The sequence below is a fragment of the Schistocerca serialis genome, chromosome 3 (assembly GCF_023864345.2).
Source record: "Schistocerca serialis cubense isolate TAMUIC-IGC-003099 chromosome 3, iqSchSeri2.2, whole genome shotgun sequence".
Taxonomy (NCBI): domain Eukaryota; kingdom Metazoa; phylum Arthropoda; class Insecta; order Orthoptera; family Acrididae; genus Schistocerca; species Schistocerca serialis.
Genome location: NC_064640.1, coordinates 483531953 through 483552789, shown reverse-complemented (window position 1 = coordinate 483552789; position 20837 = coordinate 483531953).

Genomic DNA, 20837 nt, shown 5'->3' with positions numbered 1-20837 from the left:
GGTGTTCAACGACCTCTTTTGATAACTGTAACTTGCTTATGGAGAGACCGCCTTCGAAACTTAAATTGTTGAATTTACTTACAGTCGCAGAATTTATTTCTTGGGACACAAGGCCATTGCAAAATTTTCTGTGAAACATAAGAACCGAAAAAATGATATACGATTTCTGAACACAACACATGCGGAGTAAAATAAAAAAAAAAGCTATATTTCACCAGCATGTCTGGTTTGGAACCGCGGGAGTCGCAATGCTCCCCCACGCAGCTCCACGTGCCGCTTTCTACGTGCGCATGTGTACATCAGTAAAACACCAAGCCATTGGAACTGTGAAACACACTGTTCCATACAAATATTTTGTATGTATTTTTGTTGTATGGGGTATGGCTACTGAGATTATTATGCTGAAGAATTGTACACTCTATACATACAAACAAAGATTACAGAAAATAAAACTCATTACACTAAATGTTATCGACAACATCAAATTAAAATAGGTGATGTAGCAGTTCCATAGCGTCTATACACAGGCCATCACTGCATATTACGTTCACGAATGTAAGTACTAAATGTAAACAATCCTTCTGATAATTTGCCCACAAAAATCAGCACTCAGGCATAAAGAAAATGTTTCTGAACAAAAATGTTGGAGGTGATTTCTAACCATTTTTATTGCTGCATCCCAGCTGTGTTTCTTCTATCTGACAGTGAACCAGTATTTCTGTCAGACTTTCAACGCTAACCACTCTATCTTCATCCCTAAATATTTCAGTTTTCTTGCTTCTAGCTAATCTGCTAACTCTACTCTGTCATTATTTTTCTTCTTATTATTATTATTACTGTGTCATCCCATTTGAAGTAAACGAGTAAATAAAAAATATGTGGTTGGTATTTAATTTATGATCAATAAATACATCCAAGAACTTTAAACATTCATTTTTGCAAATCTTCTTCCTCCTCGTTCTACTGTTACTTACGATAATTTATCCTGATTTGTAAAACATCAAATGGCTTTTAAAAAGTATGTTGGTGTGGAAATTATCCGCATCAAGTGTTTGCTTTCGTAAGTCAGTCGGTAAACACTGAAACTTTATAGGATCACTTTGCTGTCCGTCTGTCTGTGTGTCCTGTTCAGCCCCGTTTTTTCACGGACGGTTAGAAGTATCATGTGGAAATATACGACAAATAGCTCGGTCTACTGTCCCTTTGCTGTGTAAAAAATTCTAGCTCATAAGTCAATGCAATCAACCGATACACCCATTTATGTCATATATTTTGATACTCGCCAACTCACTCATCAAAACCTGTAGACCTGTGGTTCCTAACCTTTCTTTGATCAAGGACCATTTTGATTTCTTTGTTATCAGGGACCAAAAAGTTCAAGGAAAAGAACTGTGTAAATCTAAAAATAAACTTTAACACATTCGTTAAACTCAAAGTAACTTTATTAACAAAACTGTTTTAACAGAGAATACAACATTATTAGTAAAAAGTTAAATTCGGTTTGCATAAAAATTATTTTTCAGCTTACATCTTCTGTACAAGTTCGACTATCCTGGACCTAATAATATTGCTTAAAGCTACACTTATATCTTCATTTACTTTCTATCGATTACTGGACATGTTTTTAATAACCAGTAAAGTAGAAAACCCTTGTTTCAATAACTAAGTTGTGGAGGAAAGCATAAGAAAATACAAGGCAATTTCTCAAATTTTAGTGTATTAAGTTTCTTTTTTATACCAAAACTGCTCAAGAAAATCAGATTAAAATGTATGCTTGAAGTTCCCATTATTTTCTAATTCAGTTAACTCTTCCGTGATTTTGTTCTGCGATTTCTCCATCATTGGTGCTAAAAGGCTAGAAAATCAGTTTTTGGTCAACTTTAGCTTCTGTTTTGATAGATTCTGAGAAGTATGATTGAATTCTTCAGACAACATTTCCAGATGACTCTTGATGTTCTCTTGTATGTTTGCCCTAATTGTTTCATACTTTTTATCATTAACGAGTGCTTCTGATGTCTCGATCGCAGAACAGTTGTTTTCGCCAATTTTAACTATCCATGTCCGAAGTTGGTAAGTAAAAGCACGTGTTTATCTTCCATGAGAATTATATCTGCAACGTCTTCTAAACGTCAGATTCGACAACTCTGTAATTACAAGTTCAGCTTATTCAGTTGTGTGAAAATATTCACAAGGTAAGCCAAATGCACCTGAGATGTCACGTCAGGAAATAGGTGTCGTAAATGTTACATTTACTTTTCACCTAGAAACAACTCAGCCTCTCTTCTGAGTTCGTATAATCTTCCCAGCATGCTACCTTTCGACAGGCAACGACCTTGTGTGCGTCGGAATCCATTTCAGTGCACAGTTTTTGTTTTAAAAAAATAAGGTGTGATTTAAGGGGCTCCTTTTGATAACAACGCTTACGGGCAATTACACTGTATTGTCGAGGAAGATTCCTGACACAATGCGTTGTTAATGCCGAAAGAGTCACGTCGCTAGCACGTAGCGTAATCCTAACATAGCAGAAACGACGAGCCGCCCTACATAACATTAGGTTTCTGATAATATTCCGTTATTATTTTCAAGATGTCCATACCTTTTGATGTCTTTTCCAGTTCCCGTGAACTCAGTAATTCTTCTTTGATTATACCGTCGACTTCTTAAAAGTGGACCAATATGAGTAACTGACAATAATGACAAATGTCACCCGATTCATCACACGGCAAAGCGAAGCATGACGAGTTTTTTAACTTTTGAAACACGTTGGTCCTCGATGTCATTTGACGTTAATTTCGTTCGAACTTCTAAGGTATTGTTCGACAGAGGTATTTCTTTATTTGGCTCCAAATCCTAAAACTTCTTCGACAGTTTTGGTGAAATAAAGTTTTACATTGTTCCTCCCATTGCGTGAGGCTTTTTTGATTGCGCAATCAGTGTCGATATCTCAAACGAAGATACTTTTTCTCCGATGACGGAAATCTTGTGCCACAAGGAAGGATTTTCCTTTTTTCTTGATTCTATAATGTTCCTTCAACTAATTCTGGTGGTCGGTCAAAGCAATTAGGAGGGACCGTTTATAAGTGGTGTTTTAATTTCGATGGCTCAATGGAATCTTTTATTTTTTCGTTAATTTCTATCGAAATAAATCCGAATTTAATATAACTACTGTCATGTTTTCTCTCAGGCACCATTTTCTAAAAATAAAACAAATGCAGTCGAACATAAAGATAACACGAAAAACCTAAAGATAGGGTATATTTCATAAAAAATAAATTAATAATATAATAATAAATAAATCTACTTTTACTGCATTATTAATTGCTCATCGTTGCGTAATGTGATATTCTAATTAGATAGTCAATGAAAAGTAGCGAAATGTTGTCAACTTTTTTTGTAATACAAACGTAATTAGGTATACTTACGGCCAACGGTCAGTTGAACCACTCTTGCCGTCGTTTAAACTTCCGAATAGAATGACTGACGCCGCCGAGCAGGACAGAAGGAAGCGTACTTGGTGCGCGACACTGCACCAATCAGTTATTTAAAACAAATAAAATTTTTTAATTTTAAATCGTTCGCCGACCGTATAGTGGCTCTTACTGACCACTGGTCTTCCGTGGACTACTGGCTGGTAACCAATGTTATACATGAACTACGTATATACATAGTTAAGTTTGTACGGAACCCTCAGAGCGCGAAAAAGTCATTCCAGTAGATTCAAATGGTTCAAATGGCTCTGAGCACTATGGGACTTAACTTCTGAGGTCATCAGTCCCCTAGAACTTAGAACTACTTAAACCTAACTAACCTAAGGACATCACACACATCCATGCCTGAGGCAGGATTCGAACCTACAACCGTAGCGGTCGCGCGGTTCCAGACTGTAGTGCCTGGAACCGATCGGCCACTCCGGCCAGCTCATTCCAGTAGAGAAACGAATATAAATAACTGTCTCCCAATTTAAGTCCTCACCGACTGGCTTCATTACATCCCTTACAATAAGAACAGTTGTCATGGGAACAGAAAGAAACTGCACTCTGGCTATAAAGAAAGAAAAAGAAAAGACGCATGCTGTGCACTCTCCCTATGGTAAAAATCCAGTTACACTCAGCTTCGATCACAGCACACTTTCTTAGCAAGAGCGACAACCCTAAAGAATAATCAAAAAATTAAAAGATATTAGGTTAGTAGTCTGTGTTCATAGCTGAGTGATTATTCCGGCAGAAGCACATGCCCAGGCACCCGGGTGAGCTTCCCGGCCGGGTCGGAAATGTTCTTCACCCGGGGACTGGGTGTTGTGTTGTCTTCAACATCATTTCATCCTCATCGACATGCAAGTCGCCGAAGTGAAGTCAGCCAAAAAATACTTGCACCAGGCCACTGCTGTACACTACGGGAGGCCACAGCCGCACGCAGATTTCATTTCTTATCAGATTTGTAAACCAGAGAATAAATATACAGTTTACTCCGCTAGAGGGAAAACTATCCCTTGCTCATCACCAGCATTTTCGTATTAGGAAGTCTGTATTGCATTGTATTGTATGTTAACCGGGGGCTAGAAACGACGGAGAGGCTCCGTCCCCGCCGCAGCCGCAGTGGTCCATAACCCCACAACGACTACCGCAGTCCACTTCACCCCTCCGCCGCCGCCCCACACCGAACCACTCTTTCAGGGCTATTGTGTGGTTCGGCACCTCGGTGTACCCCCCTCCCTCCCCCCCCCCCTCCCAAGGGAACGTCTCACACCAGACGAGTGTAAGCCCTATTTTTGCGTGGTACATTAATGGTTGTGTACGCGTACGTGGAGAACTTGTTTGCGCAGCAATCGCCGACATAGTGTAGCTGAGGCGGAATAAGGTGAACCAGCCCGCATTCGCCGAGGCAGATGGAAAACCGCCTAAAAACCATCCACAGACTGGCCGGCTCACCGGACCTCGACACGAGTCTGCCGAGCGGATTCATGCCGGGGACCAGGCGCTCCTTCCCAATTCGGAAAGCCGTGCGTTAGACGGCACGGCTCACTGGGTGGACATTATGAAGTTTTGAATCCACTTCGCACTGGAGTCTCGAAATCTAGAACGATGGCAATTACTACAGGAAATGTTAAACACTACCCGCTCCTGTGTAGAATAAGAGGATTCCCAACACTAATTTATTTGTCATGAAATGGACAACGCTTCACATTGGAAGCTTTTCTCGAATCAAATTCAAGGCTTTTTACGTCGCCAGGCTGTGGAAGGATACTGTTTCCACACGAAGACGGATAATAAATACTTGAGATAGGAAAGGGTCACCTGCGTCCACAAGAAATTTGAAATACACTTTTACAGGAGTGAGCAGCAGATAGTTGGTAAGAAATACATGGTGCATGAAAACATGTGTCAAAAACCGTAAGAATCTGTTCTTGACATGAAAAGTTACAAAAAGATATCAACATAGGTTCGCAATTCCTTCGCTATCGAGATATGAAAAGATTTATGATTCATGGTACAAAATGATACACTTAAGAAACACATTTACATTTTTAAAAAGTTTCTCGAAGTGGTCACATCCTGATTCCATACATCCTCTAAGGATGCATTCCATATGTTTTCATATGTTATGCGAAAACTCTTGGTGCGTTCCACATTTCATCAAATCCATTTTGGATACTCTCCCGCAGAACATCGACATTGAGAACGGTAGCTAACTACACCAAGGAATTTATATGTCCACAAAGAAAAACATTATTTCTATTCAAATCTAGTGATCATCTAGGTGATGCAATGTATCCCCCTCGATCAGTCCACCTGTTCGGAAACTGTTTACCGAAATACTAGTGAAATATTGCTGTAAAGTGAGGTGAAGCCCCATCGTATATAAACTACATTCGCTAAATGACATCTAGATGTACGTAATTAAGTAAATGAATCAGCTCATATCTGAGAAACTGTAGATGTTTGTCCAGTAACTCCATGAAGAAAGAATTAGTAACCACTGCGATGATTGTGAATGATATCATCCCACACGTTGAGGCTTAAGCTCTTTTGTTCTCTGTCCTGTTGCACTTCATGAGGTTTCTCATTAGCCCAGAAGTAATGGTCATGGTAGTTGAAGATTTCATCATGTGGGAAGCCAGTTTCATAGCACAAATAAACCACACTGCCCTAACATGCGTTGACAGATAGTTAGTCTGGGCTGGAAGTCTGCGTCACTTAATCCTTGCACCCTTTTAAGATGATACTGGTAGAGCATACTTTCATGCAGAATGTCTCCCTTATCGCAATTCTCCTTGTACTGATTGATGGAGATTCATACGCAGTACAAAGAACCCGTTCCGAAAGCACAGGCGTTCGTACAACGCGTGGGCTCGCTCCTACCATCTGCAACTCTCAGATTAGGCTGTCCTTCGTAAGCATTGGTGGAGTGTGTAAGATAACTGCCTCCCTTGCCAACATTCACCATAAAACTGACGTGTAGCGTCCATTTTCCCATAGGATAGGCCTTACATGTAGTGCACATCCGTCATTTCGGACACTGAATACACCATTTGATGTGTCGTGATGGGAGCTACTCTAAGTAGAATAAACTACATTCAGACAAAACAAAACAAATATTACGACCACCATAACCATAAAAATTAGTAAAAGTGAAGAGCTGGGATAAATTAAATAACCAGGGCTCACTACTGGGAATCCTTTCCATACTTACACAACGAAGGATTTTCGTACCTATGTTCGTATGAAAATTTTTTAATTCCTTGATGCCAAGAATAGATCCGTAAGGTTTTTGACACATGTTTTTTACACACCGTGTAATCAATATTAATCTCACATTTCTTCGTGTATTGCAGTAAGGCGGAGAAAAATATATTAGGAGCAACATAAAAGAATTTTTCTCTTCTTGTTTTTGTAACAATGTCCCAACATTTTTATACACATTTTACCATACACATGTGTCACTCTTTTTGCGTTTCGTGTTTCTGAGTTTCCCAGTAGCTAGCAAATCTAATTTAGTATTAGAAAATAGATGGTGTGAATCAAGCACACATACAACGGTGAAAGGGACTGCCAGATATAAGAAAAACGTAACTTTATCATATCCGTGGCCGAGTAACCTTCCGAAGCCGTTAACTTCTTGAAATGCTGTCAGAAGAATTTTCCTTGCCCTAAAAACCGGAACCACCCATGTCTTTCGCTCCTCGAACTCTTGCTTGTCAGTGTATTGGAATAATTGACGAGTTTAAATCTAAGTGCTTAGAAACGGTAGCGAAGCTTACGTTTAAAATACAGAGCGTGCATTTCCATTCAACGAAACTTCAAACAACGTTACGCGGCTGACCTGGTGCTGAGATGATGCAAAATCGCTGACCGGCTGTCCCAAATCGTAGCGTAGCATCGAGAACAGATATCGGAAATTCCGATCACGGTGAGCGCATCGTGCAGTACACCCACTTAGCGGGGACTGTCACGGTCAAAGGAACCCAATAGCAGTCCATCAAAGTGATAAGCAGCCGACCATGGATTCACAGACACTCCTCAACTGCAAATCCTGTAACAGTCGACTGTGTGAAGTGTACTTAAAACGTCGAATTCCCTTGCATCAGAATCCTACAGGTGCTTGATTACTCTACACGCACGATCGTTCCCCTCTGACATAGCTACGCTTTGTGAATGAAAATCACATCAGTTATATGCTGAATTTCTGATCTAATGTTGAGATGTGAAAGCTGTGTTTCAAAACAGGGTACTCTAAACGTAGATAACTGGTGACCATTGTGAAAAAGCACTGTAATGTTGTTGAGAATATCTGCAGCTCCCTACGTTTAGCATGAAAGTGCTTAAGTCAGAAAAAATAACTGGATTGTAGAAGAGATCGAGATTTCGAGATTTTTTAAAAAAAAGAAAGAAAGAAACGACTTCAGTAGATCGTGAAATGAGAATCACATTGAAAATCCGATGAAACTTTGAGCAGAAGTGTTGCGCATTGTCTCTAATATGCCTGTCTCGTTTTCAATGGGAAATGTTTGATCACCAAGAATACAGCTCGGACTTAGCTTGCTCTGATTTTCGTTTCTTCGCTCACACGAACCGCTGGCTTGGCAGATGGCATTTTGGCACAGTCAGGAAACTGCAGAACAGCATAGGAAACTGGTGAAAGGCACAGGCGGCCGCATTCTGGCACGAGAGTTTTGTAAAGTTGGCACCACGCAACGACAGATTTCTAATCTGGATTGGCGACAATATTGGGGAACGTGTAGCTAAATGTGACAAATGAAACTTTGATTTGCATTGTGATTTCCATTTCACAACAGAGTATTCTCTGAGAATTAACTTATATAAATCAACACTGAAGGCAAGGATATTAACATAATTCTTTATTTTAATCTCAAATTTACGTCACGAAAAAGTTAGCTTTCAGTGCGCAGGGGCTCTCAAACACCATATCTGAATGTCGGAGTATCGTATTTCAAAGTTCAGTAAACCAAGTGGAATATAAACCTGTATACCATTTGATAAGATTGAATAGTTGGAACTAATCTACATCTACGTCAATACTCCACAAACCACCTGACAGTGTGTGGTGCAGGGTACCTCTGGAATTACTAAATTATCTTTCCTTCCCTGTTCCACTCGCAAATCGAGAGTGGGAAGAACTAGAGAGCCTATATCTCGATACAGGCTCTCTAGGAAGAACGGTTGTCGATAAGCCTCCTAGCTCCAATTTCTCGAATTTTCTTGTCGTCGTCATTTGGTGAAATTTTTATGGGAGGAAGATACGTGTTAACCGACTCTTCCCGGAAAGTACTCTCTCGAAGTTTCGATAGTAAACCGCTACGTGATGCACAACACCTCTCGTGTACCGTCTGCCACTGCAGTTTGTTGAGTATCTCTACACCGCTCTCGCACCGTGCAAACGACGATTCCGTGACGAAAGGCACCGCTCTTCTTTGGAATTTCTCTCTCTCTCTCCGTCTCTCTCTCTCTCTCTCTCTCTCTCTCTCTCTCTCTCCCTCTCTCTCTCTCTCTCTCTCTCTCTCTCTCTCTCTCTCTCTCTCTCTCTCTCTCTCTCTCTCTCTCTCTCTTTCTCTTACTCTTCCTTTTCTATGAGCTCTACCTGGTAGTGGTCCCATATTGACGAACCGAACAATACACAAGTATCGGTCGAACAAGCGCCTTGTAAGTGATTTCATTAGTGGCTGACGTAGATTTTCTGAAGAACATTCCTATGAATATCAGTCTCGCATCTGCTTTTGCTACTATTTGTTTGAATCATTCCAAATAGCTGGCTGCTGTAGTGGTCGTGGAGTGATTTCTATGATGATACTCAGTGTTCAGAAGGGAATATGTACAGGTTGTACGCTGTGCACACCACCAGTATCATCACACTAAGCACACACAGAGAAAAATGTTACGTCACGAGAAATACAGGACAATCCTTTGACCCCAGAGACTCAGCAGGAACACGATCGTTCACGTATTTAGTTTTGAAGCCGATCATGGCAACAATTATTCACCATATATTAATGAAACTGGACTCATCCTCTGACGATATTTGTTTTCCTATCCGCTATCTCATTAATGGTGAAAAGGATATCCTTCCCAAATGACAGATTTTCTATATGAAGAGTGCTATTTAAGCTGCAGTACAGCGAACAGCATTTAATCCTGCAGCGTTGATTCATCCAACCAGCGTGTTCTTCCAAGAGTAAATTTTTCGACTTTAGAATGTGTTAATACCTATTGTCCATCGATTTCTTGCAATTACGATGTCTCAACAACATTAAATTTAAATGGTTCTAAGCACTATTGGACTTAACATCTGAGGTCATTAGTGCATTAAATTTATAGAATGCTCTCTATTCGCTACCATTCACACAAGCATACACGTTTCATACTGCAAGAAATTAAAATCAGTTCCATGAGCTTTTAGGAGCAAGGGAATTGCAGATAGATAATGCGTTGGAGTGAGAGCGCTAGTTTCATGTTGACAAATGTTGAACATGGTGGCAGCTAGTCAGGAACATTTTAGAGAATTGGTTAAAAAATTAATATCAAAGGCCCAGTCAAATCTTTACTCCTAGAGCAACTTGCGCTGTGCCTATGTGACACAAGTTGCTTGTTTTTCAGAACAGATGCAGTTCTGTCCCGTTCAAGCTACTGACAACAGACGTCCTGAGATCGCTGCTGAAATTGCTAGAGAATTCACGCCATTGGTTTTAGCCAATAGCGTGCGTGGGATACAGGTCACGTGTGTGGACGCTGGAGTGTTCTGCGGTGCGGAACACAGTAGCTTCTCTCTCTTGTAATCCAGACCTCGAGCAGAACAGACGTCTTTTCGGAAGACAGAGCCCCTGGCTCCGCTTTTCACCACCAGCCACCAACATAAGTTAACATGAACGGCTTCCCCTTCCGTTGCCGATTTCAGTTAATTGTTCGACCTCCTAGACTGGCCTAAACCTGGTAACTTCCGACCCTAGGCGTGCCCCTTGTATGCCATACACTGAAATATATTCCCTTTATTGTACCTAATTTCTAGTTCTGTCATTTAACGGCAGCGCTTGATGCCCACTCTCAAGTCCTGACCGCTCGACCTCATCCACACTGACGTCATGAGGCATGTGTAACAACATTCTCCTCCCTTTCCTGCCCATATACAGTACATTGGTGTCAGAATCGCGATTCGTTCCTACCGTTCTTTCCACAGGGTGGCCGTTTACTTTTGGTTCATGTTTGACGTTGTGTGGTCGGTCAGTATTCGCCACTGTTATTCCACTGTTAGCCAAGCCTGGATGCTGCCGCGCATCGGCTACGGTGCCGTTCCGAATGCTGCGTCCGCACATACCAGCGTCTGGGGCAAAGTCTACTGCCTCTTGGAGCATCAACACGTGCGCGCTGAGTACAGCGGGCTGCGCCTTGCAGCCCACATGCTTAGTTTGTGTGCTCTGGACTCAGTTGATGGTCCAACCGGCCCAGCTTCTCGGTCACCCCCAGCTAACTCTGAGCTGGGCACAAAATCACGAAAGGAAAACGCGCGATACGTCCTCGCTGGCGCCGTGGCTCGCTGAGCGCACGGGCGCGCTGTTCACGGTCGGCGCGCCTTCCCTGCCGCTGCCGCTGCCGCTGCCGCAGCCCACCTTCCGCCCTACGTTGGCCGCCGGCCAGCTCTCAGCTGCCATCTGCGTTTGGGTCCTGGCCTCAACGCCCGGGGCACGTACTTTCAGCGCCGTGCGGCCAGCCGCCCCGCCGCCCTCGCCGCTGCTACGCCGGTACCGCATGCGTAGGCCCTTAGTCGCCGCTCCACCGGCGCCGCCGCTTCTGCATGTCGCGACGCAACGACTGTACTGTTGAGTGTGAGGCACTTGCAGCCATTTGTTCAGAGAAAAAATCGGTAAATTATAGTAAACAGCTAAATATTGCATCTTATGTAGTTATTGCCTGTCTTTTGGAGGTATCTTTACCTCGGCCGATTTGAACTTTGAATCTTTGTGAGTCTCATTACTATGAGGTGTTTTGAATGTGTATTAGTTCGTAGATAAGCACTTCACCTGTTTGTTGGTTGGATAGTTAAAATGTTTTTTAAGTTATTTTTTTTATTAATCTCCCGGGATGTGCCGATTGCACAATGTGTTTGGCAACCACAGAGTCTTCCAGCCGTTCATGCCATTTTCTTCCGTTTCGTTTTCATGTCATGATCAACTCTTTTCTCTTTCATCTTTCCTATAAGCATCATTTCTCCGCCCTATGATGAAAGTAGGTTCCTTCTCCTTACTCCACAGACGTGAATGCTTTAAGGGATCTGTAACACCCTGTGCCGTCATACCACGTCTGCAAGGTTCCTGAAATCGTTGGTGCAGTAAATCTTTTCACCTTGAGGGGAGTTTATTTTTATTGCAAGACCAGGCACAGACGGGAAATCAGCGTTTAGGCCTTGTAAGAAAAGCGATAAGCCAATGGATTCTGACGGTCCTGGTGATGTCCGTTGTTTACTACTGGTACTAGGCGACTTTAGGCCCCAAGCGCATACACAGTCGTAATTACACGATTAGCACTTGTGTTTCCGAAACCGATAGGAAGTTGTGTGACATGCCGGATTGCGGAACGAAAGGAATGAACTTTTCCACCTTCTGTTTCTTTTCTTTCTCGTCTCTCTGCGTCCTCTTTCCCGGCCATTTATTCTTTTTCTGTCCATGCCTTCTGTTTTTCGGAAATGGTAGTTCCTTGACTGGTTAGCTCCATGCACGAAGCTACGATGCAACACGTGATGTACCGTAATAAGAGTTACAATCACGAAAGAGAATCGATCTGTTCCACCCCTGTAAGTTGATAAGAGACAATAGATGACTTCCGGCTGTTATCCCCCAGACGGCAGCGAAGTTTTGTTGATATGAAGATATGTAATATGTTGTTTTATTGAGGTTATTTGTGAGCAGGCACCAGGTCCTGTGATCATGTGGTTGAAGATAATTACATACAGGCAAGAGTTCTTGTGTGTGTTGTTGTAGGTGATGGTTCAAATGGCTCTGGGCACTATGCGACTTAACTTCTGAGGCCATCAGTCCCCTAGAACTTAGAACTAATTAAACCTAACTAACCAAAGGACATCACACACATCCATGCCCGAGGCAGGATTCGAACCTGCGACCGTAGCTGTCGCTCGGTTCCAGACTGTAGCGCCTACAACCGCACGGCCACTCCGGCCGGCTTTGTAGGTGATGTTGAACGGTCTGTTTCCTGCTGCCACCCCAGAGGTTCACAGAACCGTTAGCCATGATTCAGTTTACCATGCTGCGAGTTTCCAGTTGATAGAAAATTTTTGAGTCGTTTAAATTGCATGTTATGTTACCAGTGAACGCTTACTATAAGCAAAGCATGGTGCAAACACGCGGACTGGCACAGCTATCGCCTTGTGATAAACCTGTCTCGCTCCCAAACGCTACCACTTCTCTCCCTATTCTTCGTCTTGTCTTCCGTAATCAAGTCTAATTTTCATATGATTTGTGAGTCAATTATTGTATAAGTTTTGAGTGACAATGTGCGGAGAGTATTATGTACAGTATAAATATTAAGTGGTTGTAAGTAACAGATACTATTTTCTATGAAATTGATGACCTAGGTGCACACCTACAGTATTTGTATCATGTGGGAAGTTTAGGTATTGTCAAGAATTTGAGGTGTTTAAAGGTACCCTCTCTCAACTACTGTATAGGTCTTTGTGATGTGCTGAATTAAGCTACTTGCATTATTCAGATCTGTTGCTGAATTTTGATGTTGTACTGTATTTCACTTGCGAATCTTTTATTGACAAGGATTTTGTTTTGCCTTTCGAACGAATGCATGAAATTTACCTCACTAAAGTTTTTCTGCAATGCTACTTTTTACAAGCGTACGTCGTTGAACGTTTCATTTTGTTGTCAAACCTAGAATGTAGAGCTCCTCCTTTCGGTGTCTATTCTATTTGTCTTTTACTGTTCAATGGATTGAGATACTTCGAAGTTTCATCTAACTTTTGGAACTAATGTTCCACTGCTTTGCAGATGAATTAAGTCCATATTCGGTTTAGAAGCGTTTATTTCCCTGTTTTCTTTCAAGCTGTCACTAAGAGTTAAAAATGATTACGCAAGTTTAACTCTCATGTCTGCCGAATTGACTGTTTCCCTTCAGTCTCTCTGTACAAAATTTTTCTGATCTGTGTCCAGTGAAATTAACATTTTTTTTTTTTTCATACGTCTTGTGCACGGTATATTAAGTCCTGCAGTACCCTGTCATACTCTCCGACCGTTACGTGTCAGAATTTTCGTCGTCTTGGTGAGAATCTGTTGTATGCTTTATGCAGGCAACTAATTCCTAAAACGGATGGCCAGCGCTTTGTGAATTTTGTATTTGCTGAAAATCAACACAAAATAGTTCAAATGGCTCTGAGCACTATGAGACTTAATTTCTTTGGTCATTAGTCCCCTAGAACTTAGAACTAATTAAACCTAACTAACCTAAGGACGTCACACACATCCATGGCCGGCCGCGGTGGTCTAGCGGTTCAGGCGCTCAGTCCGGAACCGCGCGACTGCTACGGTCGCAGGTTCGAATCCTGCCTCGGGCATGGATGTGTGTGATGTCCTTAGGTTAGTTAGGTTTAAGTAGTTCTAAGTTCTAGGGGACTGATGACCACAGATGTTAAGTCCCATAGTGCTCAGAGCCATTTGAACCATTTTTTGAACACATCCGTGCCCGAGGCAGGATTCGAACCTGGGACCGTAGCGGTCGCGCGGTTCCAAACTGAAGCGCCTAGAAAAGCTCGACCACACCAGTCGGCAAAAATCAACACAGATGTATCCTATCGTCCAATATCTGTTTAGGAATTAATGCAAGAATTGTATTAACGATCTTAGCTGAGCCTTCTTAAACGTTGTTTACTGTGCTGCCATGAATTTGGTTTTGCCCTATAATGGTTAGGATCTCTTCATGTACAAATTTGGTTTCGTTCTGTGTGGATCATTACCGGTGTTTGACCGTCTGTTAGCCAGCATTGCCTTTTTTATTTTTATGCATTCTTTGCGTTATACCGCCGGTACACACCGCCAGCTGAGCTTCAAAACACGTTTGCTTCAAGATCGCCTTACCATGCGGACCTGTGCTGTGCAGAGTGCTGAAAGTGCCACTGCCATTTCCCCTTCGGCCCCCTCGCCCTTCCTTATCTCTTGCGCTTACCTCTGCGCTTTTTCCCCTACCGCAAGACGTGCGTTACGCCACAGATAATACTCACTCAATCACCCCACTAGAGAGAAGCGCTATTAAAGTTTGTCGACGTCACGCAAGCTTCTCTCTCCTTCCCCGCCGGACAAGCCACGTGCTCCTCTCTAGTCATTCAAAGTTTGTTTACAAATAGTGCGTGCACTTCTGTCGCACAGAACCACATTCTATATGTGAATCTTTTCATAGTTAATGAACTGATTATAAACTCACTGCATTCTTTCCCCTTTTTATGTAAAGTTTCATGAATAGGACGAGAATATTGTTAGCTGTTTTGTCACTGTGGACACACATTTTAATTATCTTTTCTAGAGTTTTGCCTGTATGTTTCTCCATGCCTATAACTGTGTTTTACAAGCTTATTTTATGCCATATGACAGTTCCCTGATCATCTGAAAAGTGTAAACTCTAAGAACAGTTGACGGGACATATATTTTTCTTGAACTCTGCCGTTTTAGAGGAAAAAATAAGGTTGTAACCATTCCTCATTTCCAATTGACAATAAAACAAGGGCTGTTCCGTTCTTGTTCTTCAGTTTTTGTAGTTGTAATTTTACTATAGAGAACAGTTTATTAATAATTACTGTAACAGGTTTGTAAAACATTGTGATTGAGTGATACTACTAGGGAAAATATTGAAACTATGTGACGACTGGGAAGTTCTCAACCATTCAGACCTTGTTAATTTTTAGTTGCCCCTCTTTTAACTAATTAATTTACATGACAAATTAAGTGACGCACATAAGGAATAATATTCCGTGAGGTAATTCAAATTTGTAGCCTTTGCTATCCCCTGATTTCGTCCTTAAATCCAGTGTTTTGTCAGTAAAAAAAAAAGGTATTTTACTCTGTATTTTAACATGGGTTAATATAGGCAAGGTTTGTATTATATGTTTTATGGTACCCCATCTCTTGGACTTTGTACGTGAATCCTACATTTTACGGAAATGTGTTAATATTCATAGCCTGAGCAACTTTGTGCAACTACTACCCTCAAAAATAGTCAGACGACATAGCTAGATTTTACTAAGGTTATTACTCTTTTTCAAATGTACTTAATCCAATTCTAACCAAGCCATGTGATAATTCTCTACAGTAAGTCGATTATTATATTTCTTACTCAAATACTTCGATTACCATAGAATTAAATATTTTGTTATAATCGTGGATTTTCCGTTGTATTTTGTTATACTAATGATTTCTGTTATTACAGAAAACATTGTATTTCTGCACAACATCTGAAGAGTTAATATTTTATTATTTTCTTAACTCATGAAATTTGATAAACTTGACTGCATGTAAGTCCCCTCCCACTTACATACAGTAAATGAAATATTGTAACAGATCCCTCCCATAGTATTAAGGTCCCTACTAGGGCAAAACGTCTTTCCACGGAGTGACTACCGTCATTTTGTGAACAATGTTTGTCACCACCTCTCTGGTAGGGGGAAGGAATGTACATGGTGGCAGCCAGTCAAGGAATATTTTAGGGAATTGCTTTGAAAAACTTATTTCAAAGGCCCAGTCAAACCCTTACAAGTTTACTTCTAGAGCAACTTACACTGTGCCTATCTGACACAAGTTACCAGTCTTTCAAAACCGATGCAGTTCTGTCCAGTTAAAGCTGCTGACACGAGACGCCCTGAGATCTCTGCTGAAAATGCTATCGAATTCACGCCATTGGTTTTAGCCAATAGCGTGCGTATGATACAGGTGACGTGTGTGGACACTGGAGTGTTCTACGGTGCGAAACATAGTAGCCTCTCTCTCTTGTAATCCGGACCTCGAGCAGAACAAACGTCTTTTCGGAAGGCAGAGCCTCTGGCTCTGATTTTTACGACCGGCCACCAACATACGTTAACATTAACCGCTTCCCCTACCGTTACCCATTTCAATTAAATGTTCGACCACCTAGACTGGCGTAAACCTGGTAACTTCCGACCCTAGGCGCGCCCCTTGTATGCCATACACTGAAATATATTTTCATTATCGTACCTAATTTCCTGTTCTGTCATTTAACGGCAGCACTGGATGCCCACTCTCAGGTCCTGACCGCTCGACCTCCTGCACATTGCCGTCACGAGGCATATGTAACAACCTTCTCCCCCCTGCCCTGCCCTTGTAGTGTACAATGTAATAGTTTTGCCTGTTACGTAAATTGATGTCTTCAAACACTGTACATGGTGTCGAAGTGACACCCCAGTTTAGGACAGGCAAGACGTGTGATACCATCACTATCATATCGTGGGTGCCCGATGCATAGGACACACGACGTCCAAGGACGTGTAGGCATTGGACTTCAAAAAAAATGTTCAAATGTGTGTGAAATCTTATGGGACTTAACTGCTAAGGTCATCAGTCCCTAAGTTTACACACTACTTAACCTAAATTATCCTAAGGACAAACACGTACACCCATGCCCGAGGGAGGACTCGAACCTCCGCCGGGACCAGCCGCACAGCATTGGACTTCAGTGTCATGCTGTGTACTGAGTTTTCCATGAGTACCATGATTGGGGAAGAACGCTACTGCAAGGCTCAACTGTCGTGGGCAACGAAATGTTGGCTACTGGGGTTTCCATCGACTGTCACAGAGGATAGGACAGTTACACGGGCCCAAATTGTACTTTGATGTGATAACATCTGAGGAAAAAGCACGTGCCGTTGGCTCAAGAATACACGATTCGCCGAAGTGGCTTTCAGTCGAAACACTTGTATCAGGCTTTGGTGTCATACCGCATTATCCATAAGCACCTCTTCGATAGGATGTACAGAACCACACATATACTACGATTCTGTGGAAGAAATACATAGTGCTATAGGTGCAGACAGAATACCGCCACACAAATGAATTGTAGGACACAGTGATACACTTACCTTCCCAAAGGCACTTTGTTGACGGTACAGCCCACCTGCTGCAAACCACCTCACATGTCACGTCAGCGTGCGATAAGACTCCACTAACGAATTTTCGATGGGTCACTGTGTCAAACGGCTTTGTATAGCACCATCACCAGAAGGCAAAACGTCACCATGCGAAGGTGCTGCAAATACCTGCCGACCATCCCAAGGATGAATGAGGTGTTAGCGAAAGTTTGGTGACAGACTGCGGCGAATCTTTGTGTTAGGTCAGCCTCCTCTAACCAGCCACTGGCCATGCTCCTCGAGGACCGAGGTCCGACGCTATTGTGCTGCCCATGCAATCAAGTGAAGCTTTCATCTAGTCCTCCCTCCTCACTGAGTCTCCCTCAGAGATTCCTGTAGGCCCTGCCAGCTTATCGAAAGCACAACGCCCGAGTAGGATGTCACAGACGATACATGTAACATGGAGACCAGAAAGACGTTACACCATACAACTCCAGAAAACAGTAATGAGAATCCCTTCTGAAGCGATAGGTAACAAGAATATCAGGATTACAATGATCAGTAATGTATGGGATAACTTGGTACTACTCTTCACTAACGTACCACATCTTCTGTTGTGAACCAGACATATCTCACTCCATGGAAAAGTAATATAGTCCAGCCTGTTATTAAGGACATAAACCTATAATCACTGCCAATCAGCATTTTACCTACTGTATCCAAAGCGCCAGCATTTTACCTAATGTATCCAAAGCCCTGGAATACATTGTCACTCCAGACCTCAAGAATGCTCCAGTTGCTTCAGGTAGTGCTGCTTTGTGCTTTATCAGCGTGTTTGGTCCCAAAAGCGTCAATGAGCTTCGTGGAGATCTGTCTCCACTGCATCGATAAGAAGACGCCATGAGTAGGGGGACTAAGTATGTTCTACCCCACTCTCCATTGTTGCCAGATGTATCCAAGATGGCGGTGATGACGTCATCCAAGATGGCGGATTTTGATGGAAAGTTTGAATTTTGGCAAGAAGGTAGATCAATTGGACTACCTCCACTAACCTAACCCCCCTCCCCTCCCTCCCCCGTAAAGTGGCGGGAAGTTCAAACACCATCAGGACAATGCAACACACCTCTACTAACCTAAGAAAGTGGTGGGAAAAAGGGTCACTTGGGCTACCTCCACTAACCTAACTCATCTGACCTCCACCTCGCCCTAGGAATGGTGGGAAGAGGACTCAATCTGTGCTGGACAAAAGTCTTTATTTTGCATACACTATTTATTCAAACAATTAGAGGCAGTACAGCCATCCAGTGTATTCACCATGAGGTCCAGAGTCCAACTGACCTAATACACACTACCACCACCAGAGGGCGCTGTCATCTCTCCCATTACATAATCCCAGATTGTAGTCTGGGTTGGAGGGGAAATGGTGGGAAACAGTGTGTTCACCATGATGTCTGGAGCTAGTACACAGTACAGTCACCACAGGACACTGTCATCCATTCCGTGACATAATCCAAGATGGCGGGGGAAAATGGAGGGAAACAGTGTGGTCACCATGGGGTCCGGAGTCCAACTGACCTAGAACACAGTACCGCCACCAGAGGCGGTGTCATCCATTCCATGACGTAGCCCAAGATGGCTGTCTGGAGGGGAAAATGACTCAGCCTGCGCTGGGCTGCTGGAGAGGGGAAGGAGTGTACTTTATTTATTCAGGTATGGATTTGAGACAGTATATTTATCACACTGATACAAAAAAACGCGCTCTGATATGCTTGGGGTCACTCCACACATCCTACATACCTGTAAACTAACCCTAAATTACCGAAATAACGTTCTGCAGACACGCCAACAACTCCTAAATTACCGAAATAATTTCAGTACACAGTACACAGACATGCAGACTCTTCCTAAATAATGCAGTACACTGATGCACAGACACGTAATCAACTCGTAAACTGTACAAATAACGCATAGCACAGCCTACAGACCTGCTCGCAAAATAATACAACAGACACAAAAACAATGCACACAGGCACCGCCCGCCGCCCCTGTCCACTAGACCGTACAGGAGGCTACTGCACACGCTCCTAGGAGTCAGGATGCACTGTCAGCTGCCAAGCCACGCACAGGTTCCCAGTCAGGTCCCTCAAGCATGAGGCGGCGGCATCGCAGAAACGTGACACATTCCTCTAAATGAACTATGATTTTGATGTGAATATGATTTGCTTTAGTGACGAAGCCCACTTCCATTTGGATGGGTTAGTCTATAAGAATAAGTGGTGCATTTGGGGGACTGAGAATCCGCATTTCGCGATCGAGAAATCTCTTCACTCTCAACGGGTGACTGTGTGGTCTGAAACGTCCTGTCATGGAACAATCGGTGCGATATTCCTTGATGGCACAGTGACTACCGACCGGTCGCGAATGTTTTGGAAGATGATTTTTAACCCCATTACGCAAAGTGATCCTGATTTCGACAAGATGTGGTTCACGCAAGACGGAGTTGGACCCCATCGAAGCAGGACACTGATATCCTACAGGAGTACTTTGGGAACCTCATTCTGGCTCTGGGGTACCCAGACGCCACTGGCATATGCCTCGATTGGCCGCCATATTCTCCGAATCTGACCACATGCGACTCGGTTCTGTGAAGCTATATTAAAGACAAGGTGTTCAGCAATAACCCCTGAGCTGAAAACAGCCATTCAGAAAGTCATCAACAGCATCGAAGTTTCGACACTTTATTGAATGATGCAGAAGTTTGTTATTCGTTATCACCAATAATGCCAGGCATGTCGAACATGTCATAACCTAAATCCAAATATGTGTAGTGATGTTTACATGTTGAATAAAATGTGTGCACGCCGTAATTTGTAACCAATTGACGTTTGTTTTCATATAGTTCAATAATTGTATTTAATGTATGAAGCACTGCACGTATCAGGAAGATACAGGTCGTGGAAACATCGAAAACAATAATTATTGAGACACACAACACGTGTGATGAACGTCCAGTTTTTCCATCTGCATGGTTTTTAAATGTGTCTGTTACAAAACACACTTGGCTTACATTCATAAACGGTTCTCGGTTATTAGACAGTTTAACAGCGTACCAGGCATATCGAACCATATATCCAAATATTGGTGAAAACGGCTGATGGCGTACGATTGATTGAATATTTGTGCTGCCTTCTCTAGATGCTATATCTCTATTCTCTTCGATAACATACGTGCAATTTTGTATTTAT